The sequence below is a fragment of the Hemitrygon akajei genome, chromosome 29 (assembly GCF_048418815.1).
Source record: "Hemitrygon akajei chromosome 29, sHemAka1.3, whole genome shotgun sequence".
In the NCBI taxonomy this organism is placed as follows: domain Eukaryota; kingdom Metazoa; phylum Chordata; class Chondrichthyes; order Myliobatiformes; family Dasyatidae; genus Hemitrygon; species Hemitrygon akajei.
This window is the reverse complement of record NC_133152.1, coordinates 19,461,506-19,470,477: the sequence shown is the minus strand read 5'-3', so window position 1 is coordinate 19,470,477 and position 8,972 is coordinate 19,461,506.

Genomic DNA, 8,972 nt, shown 5'->3' with positions numbered 1-8,972 from the left:
ACAGCTGGCCCTGGCCCTTGCAGGGCGGGCGACAACGGCAGGCTTTTGTGCCCCATTGCTAGTGGTAGAAACACCACTGTTCACTGGCCTCCTCACTCCTGCCTCTGTGTTGTGTGCGCCCCCCTGCCGGGCCTGGTCTGGTCCGCTGTTGGGCACGTGGCCTGGTAATCTGACAGACGGACGCCACGCTCTCCCTCTTGGCTTTCCACAGCACGTCTGCCCGGACCGCAACCTTCCGGGGGTCGCTGAAATCTGCGTCGGACGGCAGCAGATGTATGTCCTCAGGCAGTTGCTCTAGGAACACTTGCTCGAACATGAGGCAGGGCTTGTGTCCATCAGCCAGGGCCAGCATCTCATTCATCACTGCTGACGGCAGTCTGTCTCCCAAACCGTCCAGGTGAAGCAGGCGGGCACCTTGCTCACGCCGTGAGAGGCCAAAGGTCCCAATGAGCAGTGCTTTGAATGCTTCATATTTGCCTTCTTCCGGGGGCGACTGTATGAAATCCGCAACCTGGGCGGCCGTCTCCTGGTCAAGGGCGCTCACCACGTGGTAGTAACGTGTGGAATCAGAAGATATCTGCCAAATCTGGAACTGGGCTCCTGCTTGGCTAAACCACACACATGGTCGCAGTGTCCAGAAAGTCAGCAGTTTTAGTGAAACTGCGTGAACAGATGAAGAGTCGGTCATCTTTGGTCCAAATCCCATTTGGACCGTCGGGGTCACCAATGTAGCGATGTGCTACACACAGCGCTGAAATAACGACACGCAGGCGGTAAGTCGTTTCGAGACTAGTTTATTCAAACTTCGTGGCGCTGGCATTTAATCCCTAGCACCCACCCTCTCCAGGCGGAAATGACATCAGAGGTGCATTACCAAAGTCTCTCCCCGCGCGCTGGCTATTTGTGAGCCGGTTCGCCTGCGCAGAAAGTGGGTCGCCACAGTCATTCATTTTCTAAGTGGGATTTTAACTTTTGACTACTGAGTGGGAGATAAATGCCAATCATGGGGCTGATTTGTGCTTAATCTTAATCCACTATCTAGCCGTGAGGGAGAAATTAGTCAAATCTTATGTTTAAATAGGTCCCTTGGAATTCCTACTTTCAAAGGCCAATTTCTGAGTCTCTGGGGGAAACCACTAGGAAATGGAAACCATTCCATCTGCCGGACACATAAATTTTGAGGTGATTTATGGAAGAACCAAGGGGTGATGTTCATCGCACAGCGACCTGTTATCTGGAAAATGTGGGAGTACAAATTCAAACCTTTCAAGGGGAAAGGCACAGCCTTCAGAGAAAGGAGCAAATTGAAGGTGTTGAATGGTCTCTCCCTCTCTATACTGTTCAATTCTACTTGAAAGGAGATTCTCCCTGTAGGGTTGCCTTTCCCTTTAATTATCCCTTTGCCTTTAGGCGTTGCCAGGATTCATCTCTGTTGCACAAGATAGTATGATGAAAGCACTATAATGTTGTCACTGTACACAACAGTCCCAGGCCTGGAAGGTTGCCTCTGCATACTTTAAACTCCAATGTCACCTCGAGTGTTCGGAGTGAACTTAGTGGCAAGCTCTGCAAGCTAACACCCAAGCCAATGAGCCCTGGATTTGCTGACATCTACGTGGACCCACACCCAAGTCCATTAGGGATGTCACTGATGGCACTCTGCTGGTCATGAGTAACTTTGAAGTTTTCTTGAAGTTGGCACACCTCTTGCTGGAGTTTCAAGAACAAGTTAATCCTCAGTAGAGATGTCTGAGGTTCAAAGTAAATTTATTATCAAAATACATATATGTCACCATATACAACCCTGAGATTTATTTTCTCATGGGCATACTCAGCAAATTTATAGAATAGTAACTATAACAGGATCAATTAACAGATCATAAGGTTTGTAAGATCACCACAGTCCAGCTCCAAGCCAGTTTCATGATCTGATCCAGGAACAATACAGCCAACTCTAGGTGAAAATAATCTTTAAAAAATACCACTTCTGGAAAGAAAGGAAGATTAGCTTAATTTGTCACTTGTGCATTGAAACAAACAGAGAAACGCGTCATTTGCGTTAAATCAAATCTGCCAGGATTCTACTGGGCAGCCTGCAAGTGTTGCTATGCTTCCAGTGCCAACATAGCATGCCCACAACTCACTAACCCTGACCATGTAGCTTCAGAATATGGGAGGAAACCAGAGCACCCAGAGGAAACCCGCGCAGTCAGAGGAAGAACGTACAGACTCTAACGGGCAGCGGTGGGAATTGAACCCCAATTTTACAGCTGGCGCTGCAATAGCATTTTGCTAACCACTACGCGAGTATGCCGCCCACATCTGAAATAGAAAGAGAAAGTGCTGGAAACACTCTGCAGGTCAGGCAGCATCTGTGGGAACAGTCAACATTTCCAGTCTGTGACACCTTGTCAGGTGGGCACGACCAAGGAGACGCTTGTGGACTTCAGGAAGGGGAAGCTGGGAGAACACTTATCAGTCCTTACTGAGGAGTCATTGGCGGAAAAGGTAAGCAGCTTCCCGTTCCTGGCGCCAACGTCTCTAAGGATCTGACTGCTTGAAGCAATTGAGAAAATGTGTCACTCAGGTGGTTGATGTTTGGGCTAAGTTGATCTCCAATCTTGGCAATTTACTTGCAAACATTTTATCGCCATATGAGGATAACTCATCAGTGTGCTGTTGATTGTGGTGTGTTCTCCAAATGCTTGGCCTTTATATTCTTATCAAACCACTAATGGGTCGCCATTTTGGAAAGACAATTGTGATATATGAAATAAATAGGATCGTGGTCTATATGTTTGATTCTAATCCACCTACTGTCCCTTTTTGGCTTACCTCCATTATGTTCTGTTTAAGTTTAGAGAAAATAAGAAGTCGGACATCGGATACATCCTTTAAATTTGAGGAAACTTGGCAACCCTTTATTCATTATTTTCATAGGCTCTGACTTATGGCCCTTCCGGTTACCTTTTTGAAGTTTTGGATTTGATAAGAAAGTTTTTCCTTTTTTTCTGCTTTTTCTCTCAAGATGAACTGCCCAGTTTTTTTTTTGTGTTTTTTTTTCCGATGTACATTTCAATTATAAAAGTCTCTTTATCTTTTTTCTTCTTATGGATAAGAGGAGAATCCATTATCTCTTTTTAAATTTTATACTATTAGATAAATTCTATGTATGATCATGATAATTGGTATTTTTCCTCTTATTTGAATTGTTATTGATACAGATTTTTGAGACAATTCTCCCCTAGTTTATATATATATATATATGTAATTTTTTATTTAACTAATAAAAAAATTGATAAAGAAAGAAGAAGAGGTCTACATGTATGTTTACGGAATTATTTGTGGAGTCAATGCGGGCAAAATTCCTGATAACATCGCACGAACTTCACCACACAACCAACCAGTGAAAGGATTTCTTCCCCACATCACAATTGTTTGTGAAATGATGACCGGCCAGCTGATGAATAAGTGTATAAAGGCCAAGTATTTGGAGGACATGCCACAATTAACAGCATACTGGCGATGTCTCCTCGCATGGTGATGAAACGTTTCCAAGTAAATTGGCAAGGTCGGAGAACAACTCAACCCAACCGCGTTGACTGTTTATTTCCCTCCATAGATGCTGCCTGACTGGCTGAGCTCCCCCAGCATTTTGTGTGTGATGCTCCCTCATTAGTCCTCTTTGGCACTATCTGTTTATTTTTGTAACTTAGAGTAATTTTTATGTCCTGCTCTGTACTACTGCCGCAGAACAACACATTGATTCCAGTTCTGAGAGATACAGGTTAGTTGTCAATCAGAGAGATGGAATAAATAAAACAGAGGGAATAATTGTAAATGGGCAAGTCAAAATGGTTTCTTGGCAGCAGTTATTAGCACGTTACACCTCTTGATGTGCATAATGTCACAGCTCCAATGCCATATTTAAGTTTGCAGGTGACAACACTCGTTGGCCAAATCAAAGGTGGTGATGAATCAGCATATAGGAGGGAGACTGAAAACCTGGCTGATCGGTACCACAACAACAACCTCTTACCCAATGTCAGCAAGAGCAAGAAGCTGATAATTGACCTCAAGAGAAGGAAACCAGAGGTCTATGAGCTCATTAGGGGATCAGAGGCAGAGAGGGTCAGCAACTGTAAACTCCTCATTTCCGAGGATCTGTCCTGGGCCCAGCACGTAAGTGCAATTATGAAGAAATAACAGCAGTGCCTCTACTTCCTTAGAAGTTTGCAAAGATTCGACATGACACCTAAAACTTTGACAACCTATACATGTGCGGTGGAGACGAGATTGACTGGCTACATCACAGCCTTATACGGAAAGATAAATAGCCTTGAATAGAAAATCCTACAAAAAGTAGTTTACCTAGTCCATCATGGGTAAACCCTTCCCCACCATTGAGTACATCAACACAGAATGCTGTCGTAGGAAACAGCATCCGTTATCTTGGGTCCCCACCTCCAAAGGTCAAATTCTCATCTCACTGCTTCCATCAGGAAGAAGGTACAGGAGCCTCATGTCTCTCTCCACCATGTTCAGATACAGCTATTACCACACAACCAGCAGGTTCTTGAATCAGTGGGAATCAACTTCACATGCTCCATCACCGAACTGTTCCCATAAGTTATGGTCTCACTTTGAAGGACTCCTCATCTCACGTTTTTGATATTTATTGCCTACTTGTTATTATTCCCTTTCTCTTCTGTATTTGCACAGTTTGTTGTCTTTTGCACTTTGGTTGTTTGTCCGCCCTGCAGGGTATGATCTCTCATTGGTTCTATTATGGTTCTTGAACTTGCTGAGTTTGCGCGCACGAAAATGAATCTCAGGTTTGTGTATGGTGACATATGCGTATTTTGATATTATATTTACTTTGAATTTTGGACTTTGAGATTATGGCAACCTTGCCTTGGCGAACAGTCGTGCAGACAGAGGTTCTGTCTTGCTTGGCTCAGGACCTTGTTGACAACTGTGGCCGTAACCTGTGAGGAGGAGTAACACACAGCAGGCTCATGGTCAGTCAGAAGCCCATCCCTAGTCTCAATCGGCAGCACTCTGCCTTCCAAGACCCTGGTTGTGGGTTCAAGACTTCCTCCAGAGACGTCAGCACACATTGCAATATCAAGGGAGTGTGGTATTGTAAGAGATAGAGGTTTATAAAATCATCAGGGGCATAGATAAGGTGTGCAGTCCGTCTCCCAGGGCAAGAAAGTCAAAAACTAGATGACATAAATTTAAGCGAAGGGGAAAATTTGAAAAGGACCGGAGAAGGCACATTTTCACGCAGAGGGTGGTGGGTAGATGGAACAAGCTTTCAGAGGAAGTTGTAGAGGTGGCTACAATTATTAAAATTGTAAATGAAATTTAAAAGACATTTAGACCAATGCAAGTAGAACTAGCTGGGATAGACACCCTGGATTAGCATGGATCATTTGGGCCAAAGGGCTTGTATCTGTACTGTGTTACTCTGTGGCCTGTTGATGATATATTAAGTTACAGGACGCCCACCACCCAGGGCATGCCCTTTTCTCACTGTTACCATCAAATAGGAGGTACAGAAGCCTGAAGGCACACACTCAACGATTCAGGAACAGCGTCTTCCTCTCTGCCATCCGATTCCTAAATGGACATTGAACCCGTGAACACTACCTCACTTTTTAAAACTTATTTCTGTTTTTGCACTATTTTTAATCTAACTATTTAATATATATGTACATACTTAATGTAATTGATTTACTTTTATCCGTATTATCATGCATTGCAATGTACTGGTGCTGCAAAGTTTACAAATTTCTCAACATATGCTGGTGATATTAAACCTAATTCTGATTTTGATTTGCCCTCTCAGGTGGACGTAATGGATCATGCTGTCCTGAAAAGGAGGGGAGATCAGCTGTGCCTTGGGCAGTATTTGCTTTTCAGCTACAGCTGGGACAAGTGATCTGGATCTGCTGTTTGTGGGGTCTTGCTGGCTACCATTCAGCTTCTGTGTTTCCAACTTTCCAGCCATGACTAAATAAAAATATTTTGCTGGTTGTAAAGCAAGTGTGGCATTGGGAAATGGGTTTAAAAGATATGGGAGCTGGCAGATTCGTCCCTAGTGCTGGTGCTTCTGCACGTAACCAAAAGAAACTACCAAGAGCTGTAGACACACCTCAGCACTTCTCAGAGACCCTCTATGGACCCCGTCTACACTTCTCACTGCCTCAGTAAAGCAGGTGATCAGAGACCCCACCGACACCAGACATTCTCTTTTCTAACACAAACGAGAGAAAACCTGCAGAGCTGGAAATCCAAGCAACAGACACAAAATGGTGGAGGAACTCAGCAGGAAAGACAGCATCTGAATTCTCTCTTCTACCTTCTTTCATTGGGTAGAAGATGTAACGGCCTGAAAGCACGTACAATAGAACAGCTTCTGTCCCACGGTTATAGTGTTCCAGCACTGCCAAAAGACTATTAAAAGGTTCTCTCGTACAATAAGGTGGATTCCTGACCTCACAATCTACCTCATTATGATCTTGCCCTTATTGCAACCTTCACTCTGTAGCTGTTATGCTTTATTCTGCATTGTTAGTGCTTTACCGTGTTCTGTCTCAAGGCACAAGGTAATGATTTGATCTGCACGAACAGTATGACAATAATAAACCAATTCCAATTAAACAGGGGTTCAAATCCTGGCTGCTGGAAGGTTCAGGAGCCAATATTCACCCTCCCATTAACCATCAAGTTGAAATGTCTTCCCTAACACTGTCGAAAGTCTGAGCCTTTAGGGAAAAGGGGAATCACATCCAGCAGTAAAATATTCTCTTGCGAATGTTTGGAGGTTTTGAGAGTACCCCTGCTTGTATGAAACTGATTTTAGTATGCTGATCCTGATATTGACAAGAAATAATGGGAGTCATACTGCCGACCATTCCCCTGGAGCTCAGGGAAAACCAGGACGTGCCGAGGATGTGGGTTTAGGGTTATTGGAGGAAAGTTCAGGGGAGAAGTCAGAGGGAGGTTTTTTTGCACAGAGTGGTGGGTGCCTGTAACGCTATGCTGGGAGTTTGGTAGAAGCAGATACATTAGAGACATTTAGGAGACTCATAGAGAGGCACATGGATGAAAGTAAAATAGAGAGTTACAGGAGGATCATAGAGTTGGCTCGACATCATGGGCTGAAGGGCCTGTACTGTGCTGTATGCCCAGTCCGTCACAGGTAGAGCCAGTGAACAGATCTGAATGGAGCGCTGCTGCAGGAAGGCAGCATCCATCACTGGGTCCCCCACCGCGCAGGTCACGCTCTCTTCTCACTGCTGCCATCAGGAAGAAGGTACAGAAGCCTCAGGTCTCACAACACCAGGTTCAGGAACAGTTGACCTAGAGGGGATAACGTCACTCGGCTTCACTTGTCCCATTGCTGAACTGTTCTCACAAGCTACGGACTCACTTTCATGCAATTGATATTTATTGTATTTATTTATTATTATTATTATTATTATTATTAATTTTTGATTTTTTTTCTTCTGTATTTGCACAGTTTGTTGTCCTTTGCACACTGGTTGTCCAGTGCAGTCTTCTATTGATCCTTTTATGGCATTGGATTTACTGAGCATTCCCGCAAGTAAACAAATCTGAAGGTTGGTTATTGTGACATTTATGTACTTTGATAATAAATTTACTTTGAACGTTGAACTTTGTACTTTCGATGAAATGCAACCCCATGACGCTGACCACTAGAGGGAGGCACTGGTCTAACTCAGCATATAGCTGATGCTGGACAGCTCTACTAAAAACTCATTAAGTCGGCTGATGTTGCAGGGTTGATAGCGGCTATGCCCACTCACTGGGTGTCACATCATCTCTCTGTTCCCCTGTCAGTCAACAAAGAATAATCCTGATCCATAGGTTCATCTGCATCCTGGTGGATAGCACCCACCCTTTGGCGGTGATGACCCGTTCATTCCACACCTGGGCATGGTGTGGTTACTCCGGCTGGGAGCCCAGTTCCCCCGGACGTTGGGGCAGTGAGTCCACAGGGCAGAAGCATACTCGAGAGTCCAAGCTGTGCTGCTGTCCTCTGCTTCCAAACTCATCCCTCTCTGGAGACATGGGAGACGGCAGATGCTGTAATCCGGAGCAACACACAAGATGCTAGAGGAACTCGGTGTGTTAGGCAGCTTCTACTGAGGACAGCGGACAGTTGAAATGTTGGGTTGAAACTCTTTGAGAGGAAAATCGTGACCTGAAACATCAATGTCAGTTTCATCATTGGTGTTACCTGATTTGCTGAGTTTCACCAGCATTTTCGGTGTTGCTCTTCACATTTGACCTCTGATACTTCCTCCTGCTCCACAACTAGGGAAGATCTCCATCGATCCTTTTCTCCTGATTTTAATTGTGTCATGATTGTCCTCAGCTGAACCTCTGGGATCTCTCCACCTTCCCACCATTGCCATGTCTTTAACCGAACATTTCCTCCTCTGTTCTGTGCTGAGCACAAGGAGGCCTTAACTCTCCACATGACATTGTACTCTGCAAAAGGTGCTGGGTAGGAACAAACAGTTGCTAAGGGACATCAACTCCAGGTGACAAAACCACCAACACAACCTTTAAAGGGGACCAAGGGGTGAGTGAGGGGTTAAGAAACATTGGAAATAGGAAAAGGAACAGGCCTGCTCTGCCATTGAATAACCTCATGGCAAATCTGGTCATGGACACAAGACTTAATTGTTTTTTCCCCATAGCCCTTAATGAAAAAGAAAACCTTTCTGTCTGTGTCTTTATATGTGAGGTTGCCTCTACGGAGGCCATGAGACCACACCGCAGTGATAAGCAATTGGCTGTAGGGAGACCTTGCCACATGGCAAGGCACTACACGAATGCAGCTTCTTCCTTTGCTGGACAAAATGTTCTAAGTTTCCTTGCAGCTTTAATAAACACCATAACTGGGTGTTAGATCCACTACCGAGAAAGACAGT